The 12,359-nt window shown below is 40.1% G+C and overlaps 2 long non-coding RNA genes across 2 annotated transcripts in view; both read left to right on the top strand.

The window, feature by feature from the left end:
- The window catches only part of LOC104431126, a 59,784-nt gene that overhangs the window by 26,242 nt on the left and 21,183 nt on the right, over positions 1-12,359 (top strand). The gene's annotated exons all lie outside the window — the stretch shown is intronic.
- On the top strand, positions 9,922-11,217 carry LOC120290002. Its single transcript, XR_005547832.1, has 2 exons — positions 9,922-10,297; positions 10,398-11,217. It is a non-coding gene; the product is annotated as an uncharacterized LOC120290002 (long non-coding RNA).

Genomic DNA, 12,359 nt, shown 5'->3' with positions numbered 1-12,359 from the left:
TTCCAAGGTCAACCCAAGACCAATAATTTTTTTATTTCATTTTTGTACTTCCTAAAAGGCGAACGATAACCGGACCGACCCAATGGGTTCGGTCTAATTCCAAGGTCAACTCGGGATCAACCAATAAGTTTTAATTTCATTTTTAGTATTGTACTTCCTGAAAAGGCGACCGAGGACCGAACCAATCCAATGGGCTCGGTGACAAGCGATGTCAGCTAAGAGAGGCAAGTGGCGAGCGTTGAGTGGGGTGAGCATTGAGCAAAGAGCGGGAGAGCAACAAGCCAGGTGAGCATCAAGCGATGAGCGGCACGAGTAACCCAAAGCGAGCAAGGTGAGTGTCAAGTAGCAAGTGGAGAATCTGTTTCTTTTGATTTTAGCAAACAGATAAAATAGAAGAGAACAAGTACTAAAGGAAGATGTGAGAAGCTGTTTATACCATTTTGGATGCCGTAAGGATTCCTTATAAAAATTCTTTTCTCATTTGTAAATTATGGTTATTGACGCCATAAAATACATGAAAAATATAAGTTATTAAAGAACGGTGTAAAATTACTTGAACTCTTCACTAATGAGCTGTTTAATGTTATTGACACCGTTTATTTTAGGGTTTTTTCTACATAAAATATTATAAATAATATATATATATATATATATATATATATATATATATATATATATATATATATATAGTTAGGATTGGTTCGGGTTTGATCGATTCTAAACTCCCAGAATCGTTAGGATTGGTTCGGGTTGGATCGATTCTAAACTCCCAGAATCGAGGACCAACCCGCACAGTGCTGGTCTAGAAATCTCAAGACCAAAGACCAATCCAATCTCCCAAGGAACTGGATTAGGATAGGTAGGGTTGGGCCGGTTTAAGGCCGTTCAAGATTGACCCTAGACGATGCTCACCCCTATCCAAAATGATGTACCTAGGGTAGAAACGAGAGGCTGAAGGTGAAGGAACTGGCAAGTGAACACGAAGTGCAGGATGCACAACGTGTAGATCCATCCTTACCACGCAATGCCTTCCATGGCCGAGGAGAAGATAGACAGATTCATCGCGAGATTATCCTTTCTCTATGTGATTTGCGATAACTTACTATGGCGACTTCGATTCGGAGACTTCAAGAAGAGGAGAAGGCGAAAGGCACAAAGCAGAGAATTGGAAGAATAAAAAGAAATACTTTCATCGCTAGTGAGTTGTGATAGGAAGAGTGGGAAGAAGTACACCCCAAGCGTCAAACTTGGCACGGAGGGATACTTAAGTGCCAAAAGTAAGAAAAGTGACACTTAAGTGCTAAAATTAGAGCAAAATGGATCACTTAAGTGCTAAAATTAGAGTAAAATTGATCACTTAAGTGTCAACGGCGAGAAAATCCGCCAAAATGCTAACGTGACAATTTTCCGGCGAAGTATATGCAAAACGGCGTCATTTTACATGCTTGCATGACTAGACAATACAAAGCGATGTCGTTTTCCTACCGACATGGTAAAAAATTAAAATTAAAATTAATTAAATTTAATTTAAAACAAATTTTTTTAAAATCATTTAAAAATAAAAATACAAATATTTCCAAAAATAATTAAAAAAAAAAAAGGCCAAGAGAGAAAGAAGGCGACCGAGGGTTGAACCCTCATCACCGCCACCACCCGCTCACCCCCACCGGAAGGGCCGCCGACGATGGGGAGGGTCGCCCAGTGGTCACCCGACCCGGCAAAGGACCGGCAACCCCGGCCGACAGGCAGTGAGGGCTTGTGAGCCCTCGCCCGCATTTGGGCAAGGGTCGTAGCCCTCACCCGGCCAGGCTAAGGGTCACGGCCCTCCCCGCATCCAATGAGGGTCGGCGGCCCTCGTTGGATCTAGTGAAGTCTGCGACCCTCACCAGATTTGGGGCGAGGGCTCGCGGGCCCTCACCATTAGTCGGCCGGGGTCGCCGACCCGTGGCCGGTGCCCGACGACCCGGTCGACCCTCCCCCACCTTCACCGACCCTTTCGGTGACGACGAGGAGGCGACGGTAGCAAGGGCTCGGCCCTCAACCACCTTCTTCCTCCCTCCTCCTCCTCTTTTTTTGCTATTATTATTATTATTATTATTATTATTATTATTATTATTATTATTATTATTATTATTATTATTATTATTATTATTATTATTATTATTATTATTATTATTATTATTATTATTATTATTATTATTGTTTAATTAAATTAATTTTATATTAAAATTCGAATCCACGCAAAACGATGTCGTTTTGCTTTTCTTTACTAAGTCAACTCTCCGACGAGCCATGTAAGCGAGAAAATAATAAAAAATTACCATATAGGATTTCGGCGTGGGTTTGCCGGAGATAACACTTAAGCATCACTTTTTTAACTTTTGGCACTTAATTATCTCTCGTGCCAAATTTTGACACTTGGGATGTACTTATTTCGGAAGAATGAGGACTTTGCGAGAGGTTACCGTAGCTCGGGCCTTTGGATGAGCTCCATGGGGGCTCTGGTCTGTTGACCACCCGTGATCAAATCCAATCAAGAGGTGCCATGGCAATTTTTATGGGTGTTGTTTTTAGGGCGCCTGGGGGGGCGTTAGATCACTTTGAACTTTTGTTAATTATGTGAGCAATTCGAGGGACCAAATAAGACCCGAACAAGCTTTCTATCCTCAATTGAATTTGATGAATCTATATGCTTGGATCAATGTTGATTAATGAATGTGGAAAATCTAAGGTTATTGAGAATGATTGGTATTATCTAAAGATCGCAAAGTTGAATCTTGCATACCCAAACATCTCGGTTCTTTATTTTTGGCAAAAATATGTCCCAAGACGACCTCAATGGATCTTTAAGAAGTTGTAAGTTAAGATTATTGACCTAGGATATATCAAGAGTCGCTAGGAAAAATCCAAACTCATTAGTGATGAAATTCTCCTGTTATCTTTATCGGTTTTAACCGTGTGCTCGTAGAACGGACTAAAAATAGCCCACTAACGTTGAAATGAAAAAGACATGGAAGGTAGAGTCATTGAATCTAAAAGATATTAGGTGTTGGAACCAAAAGGCAAATCTCATTTGGATCCACAATATGGCAAAGCTACCAAAAGAAATTACCAGCAGTTGACTAGTCTTTTAACAGCTTTCTGCACAAATGGTTCGGCAAGCTCCCCCTTTCCCTAGACTAGCACACAACAAGCTTGAGTACAACTGATTTCCACGTAAGCAATAAAACCAAATTGCAATGCCATAACCAACTCAATCCTTTGCAAAGTATGGCAGAGTCCACTCATTGGCAAAGTGAAAATGAGAAATGATATCACGCCAAAGGCCTTTTTGGGCCTAAAAAGAGAATGACAAGATGGAGTCCTCATAGTTTGAAAAATTCAATCACCCGTTCTACCACTTGACATATTGGGAAGAAAAGTTCTTACGACTTTTTTAGCGTTATCGTGGACCATTTAGGATTGAGGGTAGTAATGCAAAGGCATCATTGAATTCAACATCCATTCGACTGAATCTTGCTTCTCCACCGGTGGAAGCCCAAGCAGTGAAGTCGTAATCTAGGTCCCTTGGAACTTCCATGACGCCCTCTAGCACCTTGATGACCATTGACGTGGAGGGCCTCTTTGTATAGTCTCCTTGCAAGCACCATGCAACAATACTCATCATATTCACTGCCGTTGGTCCATTTAGTTGCACGTCATCGCTAGACTTATCCACAATGTCTAATAAGTGTTCCTCTTCTACCTTCTTTTAAAAAGGCTCACTAAATGCATGTCTTCTTCTTCTAGAGAGCGATCCAAGATTTTTCTCCCATGCACTATCTCTAAGTTTACCATGCCAAAACTATACACACCGAACTTTTCAGTGGTTGCTTTACTCCACCACTCGAGGGCCACATAACTGAGAGTTTCTCTCATGGTTGTGATGACATGGCTTTGGTCTTTGTCTATCAACTTGAATAATCCAAAATCAGCAACCTTAGCATTGAAATTTCCATCCAAGAGGATATTTGGGGATTTAATGTTTAGGTGAAATATCTTCTGTCCGCAATCTTCATGAAGATAATTTAGTCCTTTCACTATATCAAGAATGATCTTCTTCATTTGTTGCAAGCAGAGAACACATTCATTCGATTTGTGAAAGATCCATCTATCTAGAGACCCATTCGATATGTAGTCATAGATGAGGAGCCTGTGGAATTACTCAGTGCAAAATCTGATGAGTCTTACCAAGTTCACGTGATGGATGCTATCAATAGTCTCAACTTCGCCTAGAAAGGATTTCCTAACCTATCCAAAACCATCAAGGCGTTTTACTGCAACTTTTATGTTGTTGCTCAGAGTACCTTTGAAACAAAACCAAAACCACCTCGCCAAGCTTTTTACTGAATCCATCTGTGATGGTCTTCAAATCATTGTATGCGATCTAGTGGGCACTCCAAGTACTTGATCAAGGTAATCCTCCTTTGCTCTCTTTTGAACAAACAAAACTATGACTGTGATGAAAATCATTAGGGCAAAGAGAGCTCCGAGGCTAGATGCAGGTATTACAAGGAAACGGTTGCTCATACAATTGTCAACCGAAGTATAAGGATCTTAATTGGCCACATTTTGTACTTTAAGGTAAGCAGTAGAATTATAAAAAAATGTTTTCTTGTCAACGTTCATAAGTAATAACACCCGAGTTGGTAAGTAATAATTGTCGCTAGTGCGATTAGAATGATATTGGAATATAGTTGCTTTGCAGGAACAATTCTTTGTGCAGGTCTCTTTGCAACATAAGGCATCTATATCCTCAAGATCTAGAGTGAAACTGAAATACATGACATTTTTGAGCTCCAGAAGAGTTTGATTTTTTGAAGCCCAACAAGACGATGGAACATTCTTAGAACACCCAAAATTAGGCTGCCTATCATCTACTTATTGGAAATAGCTCGTTCCCCTAGTCGAAGCCAGACAACTACATTGCCCATTGGAACAAATTCCATATCGCCCGCACACTGTTGGATAGGCACAGTCCTCGCCAAACCCTATGAAAAGATTTTCACTTCTTTACGCTCACCAACCAATTGTACACATACACTCTCAAATGCACATCCGAGCCCAACTTCATGTATCGATTAGAAGATCCTAGAGGAAATGATATCAAGACAAAAAAAAGCTAGAATATGAGATCCAAGACAAGCTTCCATTTACAAACTCAATATATGGAAACTCGATGCTTGCATTTGTAGTTGAACCTTCACGCTCGAAATATATTTGAGGATGATTAATCTCCGCTTGAGCACGTAAAACATCGCCAATCATGGAAAGCGAAATCATATCATTAACGGTCCAATTTGTCTTGGAAACACTCGGCATCAATATTTGCCCCTGCCTCAACTTTTTTCTGAGGACAAAGCAAGTCGGTTAGCTCATCAAAAGACCGCCAAACAGCCACATTGTCCTTACCAAACAACACGAGGTTCCCCAAATCTGTCAAGTTCAAGCCTACAACGGACTTTCCAGAAGTATTTGTGAACCAAGCAACCGTACCATCAGCATGTTTCAACACCAAATCACCTTCGGACGTGAGCTTCAATGTTGCCTCGATCTTTACAGGATTGTTTCTATTGGCAGATCACACTGCTTGTGGAATAGTGTATTCAACAGTTACGCCACTACCATAAACTGTGACGATGAAAACAGCAAAGAGGCAACTGTTGCAATTACCATTACAGTAGAAGCTGCAAGCGTAGGCAGGCCAAGAACCTCCTTTGCCTCGGAGTAGAATTGCCTGAATCCATCTACATGTCGAGTGACGTGAGTAGCTATTACGTTATTCACCCACTGAGTTGAAATCGTGGGCAGCTAGGTAATCATAATCTTGAGCTTGAGTGTCAATGAAGTTTGAGAATTGCGATAGAAAAACGAAGGAAAATGAAAGAAAGAAGGAGGGGAGACCGTAAAGCGAGACCATGGCCTGCGGTGATACTTTGAGCAGAGAGAAGATTGAGAAAAGGAAGAGGGCAGGAAAGAAAATGCAAATAAGAGACCGACAACTTTGAGTCAAGACGAAAGCAAAACAGGAAAATTGCACAGGAAGTCCTCTCAATAATGTGAAAGGAATGGAGTCAAGCGTGATTGGTATAATTACATGGTGTCTTTCCCCCTTAATTATCGCAATAAACAACTACTAATCCATATTACTATTCCTACCATGTCAAACAGCTAGGAGAGACTCGCAACCCTTGCTTTAATTTTTTTTTTTTTTTAAATGGTGGTTTGGGTTGGAACTCGTCAGACAAGAAACCAGGTACGTCTTTGCCCAAACGCAACAAAAGTAAGAAAGAAAAGAAGAAAGGCCAAAAGCAACCGGTCTGACCGGTGATGTTTATCCTAACCTTCCCTTCGGGTACCCATATATGCGTGACATATCCCCCTATCCTTCTTCTTTCCTTTTGTACTCGGTACGATACAATGACCAAAAAGAAAAATACTGTGTCCAAAATCTTACACAAAAAATGCAATCAAGCTTTAAACCTTTCATTAGTTTAGTTGAATCTTGAAATTTTTTTATTAGAAAGAGTATCTATACCTTATTTAATTTGTCATATGAGCACTTAAGTGATTTTTATAACAACAACAACAAATTCATGATGGGAGGATCTCGTTGAACTTTCCCCTTTATGAAAGATTTAGAAATTGATGTATTAATCCGAAAAGTTTACTGGTCGATTGCTTTCTTTGCATAATACTTGGAAATTTCCACTAGGTTTTTCTTTCTGAAGATCCAAGCCGAAGCAACAAAGTGTCTTAAAAAGGTATAAAGACCAGATTTATAAAGGATTTACTTAAAAAGTGCCTCAAAAACATTTATTAAGCAGCTAAATAAGAAAATATTGCAATCGTAATATACCCAATCACATATCAAAGATCAAAGATCCCCTTAATAAAAATATATGATATGTATACTACAAGTCCTAAAAATTGTCACAAAAGTACAGTGAAACCCTAAAACTTTCAAAAAGTGCAATAAAATCTTAAAACTTGTCAAATTAATGCAATTAAGTCCTTGCGTTAACACCATCAATTTATCTAACGGAATATGCTAACGTAGCATTTTTAAATTTATTTATTTATCTTACGTGGAATTTTATATTACTTTTTTCTTTGAATATTATGTAAATTATAGTAAAAAAATTTTAAAAAACTAAAAAAATTTAAAAAACAAAATTGAAAACAAAGAAAAATGAAGGCAGGGATTGTGTTGGGCATGACGCCGCTGCCACCCATCATCAAAGGGGGCCAATAAGGTTGTTAGCCTTAGGCGGCAAAGAGGGGGAGGGACCTTGTCGGCCCGGGTGAGGCCATCGCCGGCCTAGTCAAGGGCCGACGAGGCTCACCTAGATTTGGACGACGCCTCAACTTAGGCCTAAGTGAGGTTCGCCCAGATCTAGGCGATGCCTCAACGCTAGAAGAGGGTCGCCTAGATTTGGGCGACGTCAATCCTCCCTATGACCGGTGAGGCCTCACCAGCCCCAAGTGAGGCCTTATCGGTCAACCCCAGATAAGGGCTGGCATCACTTAGATCTAGGTGACCCATAGGGTGTTGTCTAGATTTGGGCGAGCCTCGCTCGACCTTGCTTGCGCCAACGGTGGCCTTGCCCGACCTTGCTGGGCCAACGGTGGCCTCGCTCGGGCTGGAGAGGGCTGCCCCCTCCACCACCTAGGGCCAACGAGGTCGGCCCCCTCCAACGATGGGCGGTGGCCATAGGCCTAGCATGGTCCCTACCCTTTTTCTTTTCTTTGTTTCCAAATTTGTTTTAAAAATTATTTTAGCTTTTAAAAATATATATTATTTAAATAAGACTTTGAAAAAAAAAAAAATGCTATGTTATTTTGTTAGACAAATTGCTAATATTAATGGAAGGGGTTCGATTGCACTAGTTTGACAAGTTTTAGAACTTAATTGAAATTTTTAAAAATTTTAAGACTCAATTGTATTTTCGTAATAAGTTTTAAGATTTGTTGTATACATATCCCTAAAAATATTTAACAAGTGATCAATATAAACATCAAAATGGCCATAAATCAAAATACAGTTTGCTGACATCAAGTACGAGTTAAAGTTTGAAAATGTGTCCTCACCTTTGCCATGCATAAATATGACACCCATATAATATGCATCACAATCGATAGAGGAGCCATCGGCAATTGTCTCTCCCCGCCCATTTCTTTATAATAAAAGAAAAAGAATAGACTCATCATTTTTTTTCCTACTCAGAAATTAACTTTGTTACTTTCTTCACCACGTTTCCTAACATTCGAATCTAATGCGTTTTCTAAGATTGGCTAACCAAATTCTCTAATACAATAATGTCAATTGTTATTTTGTTGATGATTGCTACGTAAGTTATTCTCTATGAATCTCTATGAAAATAGCAAAAATCCATATCGTTTTTTTTTTTCCTTCGATAAAGAGGGTGAACTATATACGTAATCTCCTAATTTGATCTAATCTAATTTACTAATCATATTCGACCAAAAGAAAAGATTCACATTGATTGGTGAAGTGCAAGAAAAGTATTCGGATACGTACCCCAGAAGAGGGAATACGATAACGTCTCGGCAGAGCAAACAAATTTTCTCCTCTTGTTTTTCTCAATTGTCATCTCTGCAGCGCACCCCAAACCTCTTATATAAATCACCCTCTTGTCCGCACCCAAAAACTCTCTCTCTCTCTCTCGCTTGCTCTGGCTCTCGGCGATTGCTCCTTGGCGCGGCGGCGACCGGCGATCGAATCGACCCCGAAGGTAGTCTCTCTCCCCCCGCCGCAGAAGCTCTTTCTAACTCGCTCCTATCGATCATCACCTTTAAGATTGTCGGTCTTCTCTTTTAGGCTATATGCTACAGCTTTGCTGTTATGAATACTTAAAAAGTTACACCATCAGTTACAAGATCCTTGCTCTCTCTCTCTCTCTGGCTCTGTCTTTGAGATGAAGTCAGGGTGGTGGATCATCGATACTGGGAAGGTTTCTATGTGGGGAGGGTTTAACATTACAATAGGATTACTTTACGTGATGATCATTTCAGATGTCGTGGAATGTTTAAACTGAAGATTGATGGCACAAATGAAAATGCGTTGATTAAGACAACCGGTAGTATTCATTCTATTTTTCTTCGTCTAACATTTCTTTCTGGTGTCTCTATGCAAAATCAGTGGCGACGATGATCAATCAATTACTCACATAGAAAGCCAGTTGCTCAGGCTCCAAGAGGCCTTAAAATTAGCAGCACCTATTGCACACAAAGAATGCCCACTTGTGCTTTTTTTCTGAACATCTGCTGGTTTATTTGTCTAATAAGGACATTTTTTTCCAATTAGATACTCAAATAGAAAGCCCTTCTCTTTGGCTTGAGAGTATATTAACATCTTCACATAGGCCAACAAATATAAGTACCTGCCCAGCGCTTATGGTTTCGTGGTTATGTACCAGTTTCATGTCAATTCAAGTGGACATAGTATTTACTTAATCAGTGTTTTATGATGCACATAAAAGTATACATTTGATTTAGTTTTTCATAATGCCTGATGAATGTAGAGTTGTAAAAAATACTGAAGTCATTGAAAAGAAAATCACAGAGGATGTCATGGTGCGTGGACTAGGCTTATAGTATCTCCCAGCCCTAAAGTTGCAAGTATGATGGCTTGATATCATTGGGACCTAGAGTTAAATTGAATATCCTTTGGCATCGACTAGGTTTGCCTGTTTCTGTTGTGCAGGTTTTGTTGGGTACGGGTGGTATGATTTTTCTTGCTTGACTTTTTATTATATGGAGAATTTGGAAAGACATGTCTACAAATACAGGTGAGGATTGTTGGATCGTGTGGTATCCACCTACTTGAGTCTCTCTCGCCCCACACACCGCCCCCCCCTTCTGCCCCCTCTTCCCCCTTCTTCTTCCTTCTTCTTCTCTCTCTCTGTAAGAAATTCTTGTCTGAGTCCCCTTTTCAGTCATGTTTGAGTTGATAAATACAGGTGCTCAAGAGGTTACGTAGCCTTTTCTTCCTTTTTCAGAATAAAACAGGTTATGTAGCTTTCTTGGTAATTATTTTAGAGGCGCTTTGTTTAGTTAGATGTTGATGACTAGTTTTAGCTTAGTCATGGCCTTTGCTATATACATTCTGAACTGCCAATGGCGATGCAGGCCCTTTTTTGATTTATCAGGTGATTGGAGAAGCTACCTAATTTGATTGTGTGATCCCATCTTCTGGACTTTATGGTGCCCTGCTTCCTTGGAGTGTTTTTCACTGGTCTGGTTCTTGGGATATCGATTGATCTTTATTGTAGTAGGACTTTCCGATTTCCTTTGATCAATAAAGATCTCCACAACTCCACTTAACTTCTCCACAGGGTTCTAGTTGTACATTACTACTGTCTGCTATTCGAAGGAAAGCCTATGACAATGACAATGAGGATTTTGCTGACTAGCCCTGGTCCTTCAGATTTGTGTGCACTCCTATGGAAGTTCCACTTATTGTGGCGACACTCTCCTGTAGTGTTGAGGACTGGGAGTTAGTAATCCTTTAACAAGAAGTGGAATAATGCTTTCCCGGCATGCTCCCTGTTAGAGGGCCTCGTGAGATCCAATTGAGTTTCGAATGAGCAATTGGCTTTTGCATCAGTTTGATCATTAATTCAAAATCAAGGGGCCTGACGTTGTGAGATGAGATACTTATCGCCCTCTAAGGAGATGCATATGGTCTTGATTGTAGGATATATCCTATTGTTTAGCTAGGACTTCTCAGAACATTGGGTCTAACGGTTCATCAGATTTTGACTTAAACTAATCTTGCAGGGGCGTTTTCTATTAGCTTGACGATGGTTGTATAAAGGAAGTCCAGTTGACCATGTTCACAAGGCTCCCCCTTTCTAGGAGTTTCTCTGTCTCTTTGTATTAGTGAACACACGCTTGAAGAAAAGATAGTGACCACCCTGACTCTGCTGGTGGGCTTTTTGATGGTTGTTTTGTCAATATTGGAGAGACACGTAGTTAATACTATGTGCTTCTCACGGAGAATAGATGTACCAATCTTACAGGGAATGAAAATGTGTGCGGTATTTGGAAATTTCGTTATTCTCTATGTAAGTTTGTCAATTCCATTATCAGGTTACTTAATAGCCTGCTTCTTCTGTCTGCACTCTTCATGAAGATAATTAAGGCCTTTTGCTATATCGAGAATGATATTCTTCCTTTGTTGCTAGTCGAGAATACATTCACTGGATTTGTGAAAGATCCATCTATCTAGTGACCCATTCGACATGTATTCATAGATAAGGAACCTTTGAGATTTCTCAGTGCAAAATCCCACGAGTCTTACCAAGTTTACATGATGGATGCTGCCGATTGTCTCTACTTCAACTAGAAAGGATTTCTTAAGTTGCCCAAAACCATCAAGGCGTTTTACTGCAACTTTTGTGCCATCGCTTAGACTGCCTTCGAAAACAGAACCAAAACCACCTTTGCCAAGCTTTTTACTGAATTCATTTGTGATGGTTTTTAGATTGCCGTACGCAAATCTATTGAGCATTCCAGGTGCTTGATCAAGGTAATCTTCCTCTGTTTGATTGTCATCTCTCTTTTGAATAAGTAAAACTATGGCTACGATGAAAATCATCACGACAGAGAGCTCCGAGGCTGGACCCAAGTATTGTAGGGAGATGGCTACTCATACGATTGTCAATCGGAGTATAAGGAGCTTCATTAGGCAAATTTTGTACGTTAAGGAAAGTAGTATAACTTATATAACCATACTCGGCAACATTTGCAAGTGAAAAGACCTGAGTCAGTAAGTAACAACTGCCATTAGTGTGATTCCATTCATACTGGAATATAGCTGCTTTGCATGAACAATTCTTTGCACAGGCCTCTTTACAACTTGAAGCATCTTTGTGCGTGAGATCTGGAGTGAAACTAAGAGACGTGATATTTTCGAGCTCCAGAAGAATTTGTTGATGTGAAGCCCCACAAGACAATGGAACATTTTCGGAACACCCAAGATGAGGCTGCTGATCATCTACTTGCCGGAAATAGATCGTCTGCCCACTCAAAGTTGGACAACTACATTGACCATTGGAGCAAATTCCATATTGGCCACACGCTGTCGGATAGTCAGTCTTTAAGAACTGCTTCGAAAAGTTCTTTTTCAAGCCCATAAAACCTATCATACATTTTCAAATGCCCATCCGAGCCCAGCTTTATGAATTGTGCAGAAGATGTTTGAGGGACTGAAATCAAGCTCATATTCAAGGTAGAATTTGAGAACCAAGACAAGCTTCCGTTTACCAATTCAACATATGGAAACTCGATACTTG

The sequence above is a fragment of the Eucalyptus grandis genome, chromosome 11 (assembly GCF_016545825.1).
Source record: "Eucalyptus grandis isolate ANBG69807.140 chromosome 11, ASM1654582v1, whole genome shotgun sequence".
Taxonomy (NCBI): Eukaryota; Viridiplantae; Streptophyta; class Magnoliopsida; order Myrtales; family Myrtaceae; genus Eucalyptus; species Eucalyptus grandis.
The sequence above is the reverse complement of the archived record's forward strand: the minus strand, read 5'-3'. Positions and strand labels throughout refer to the sequence as shown.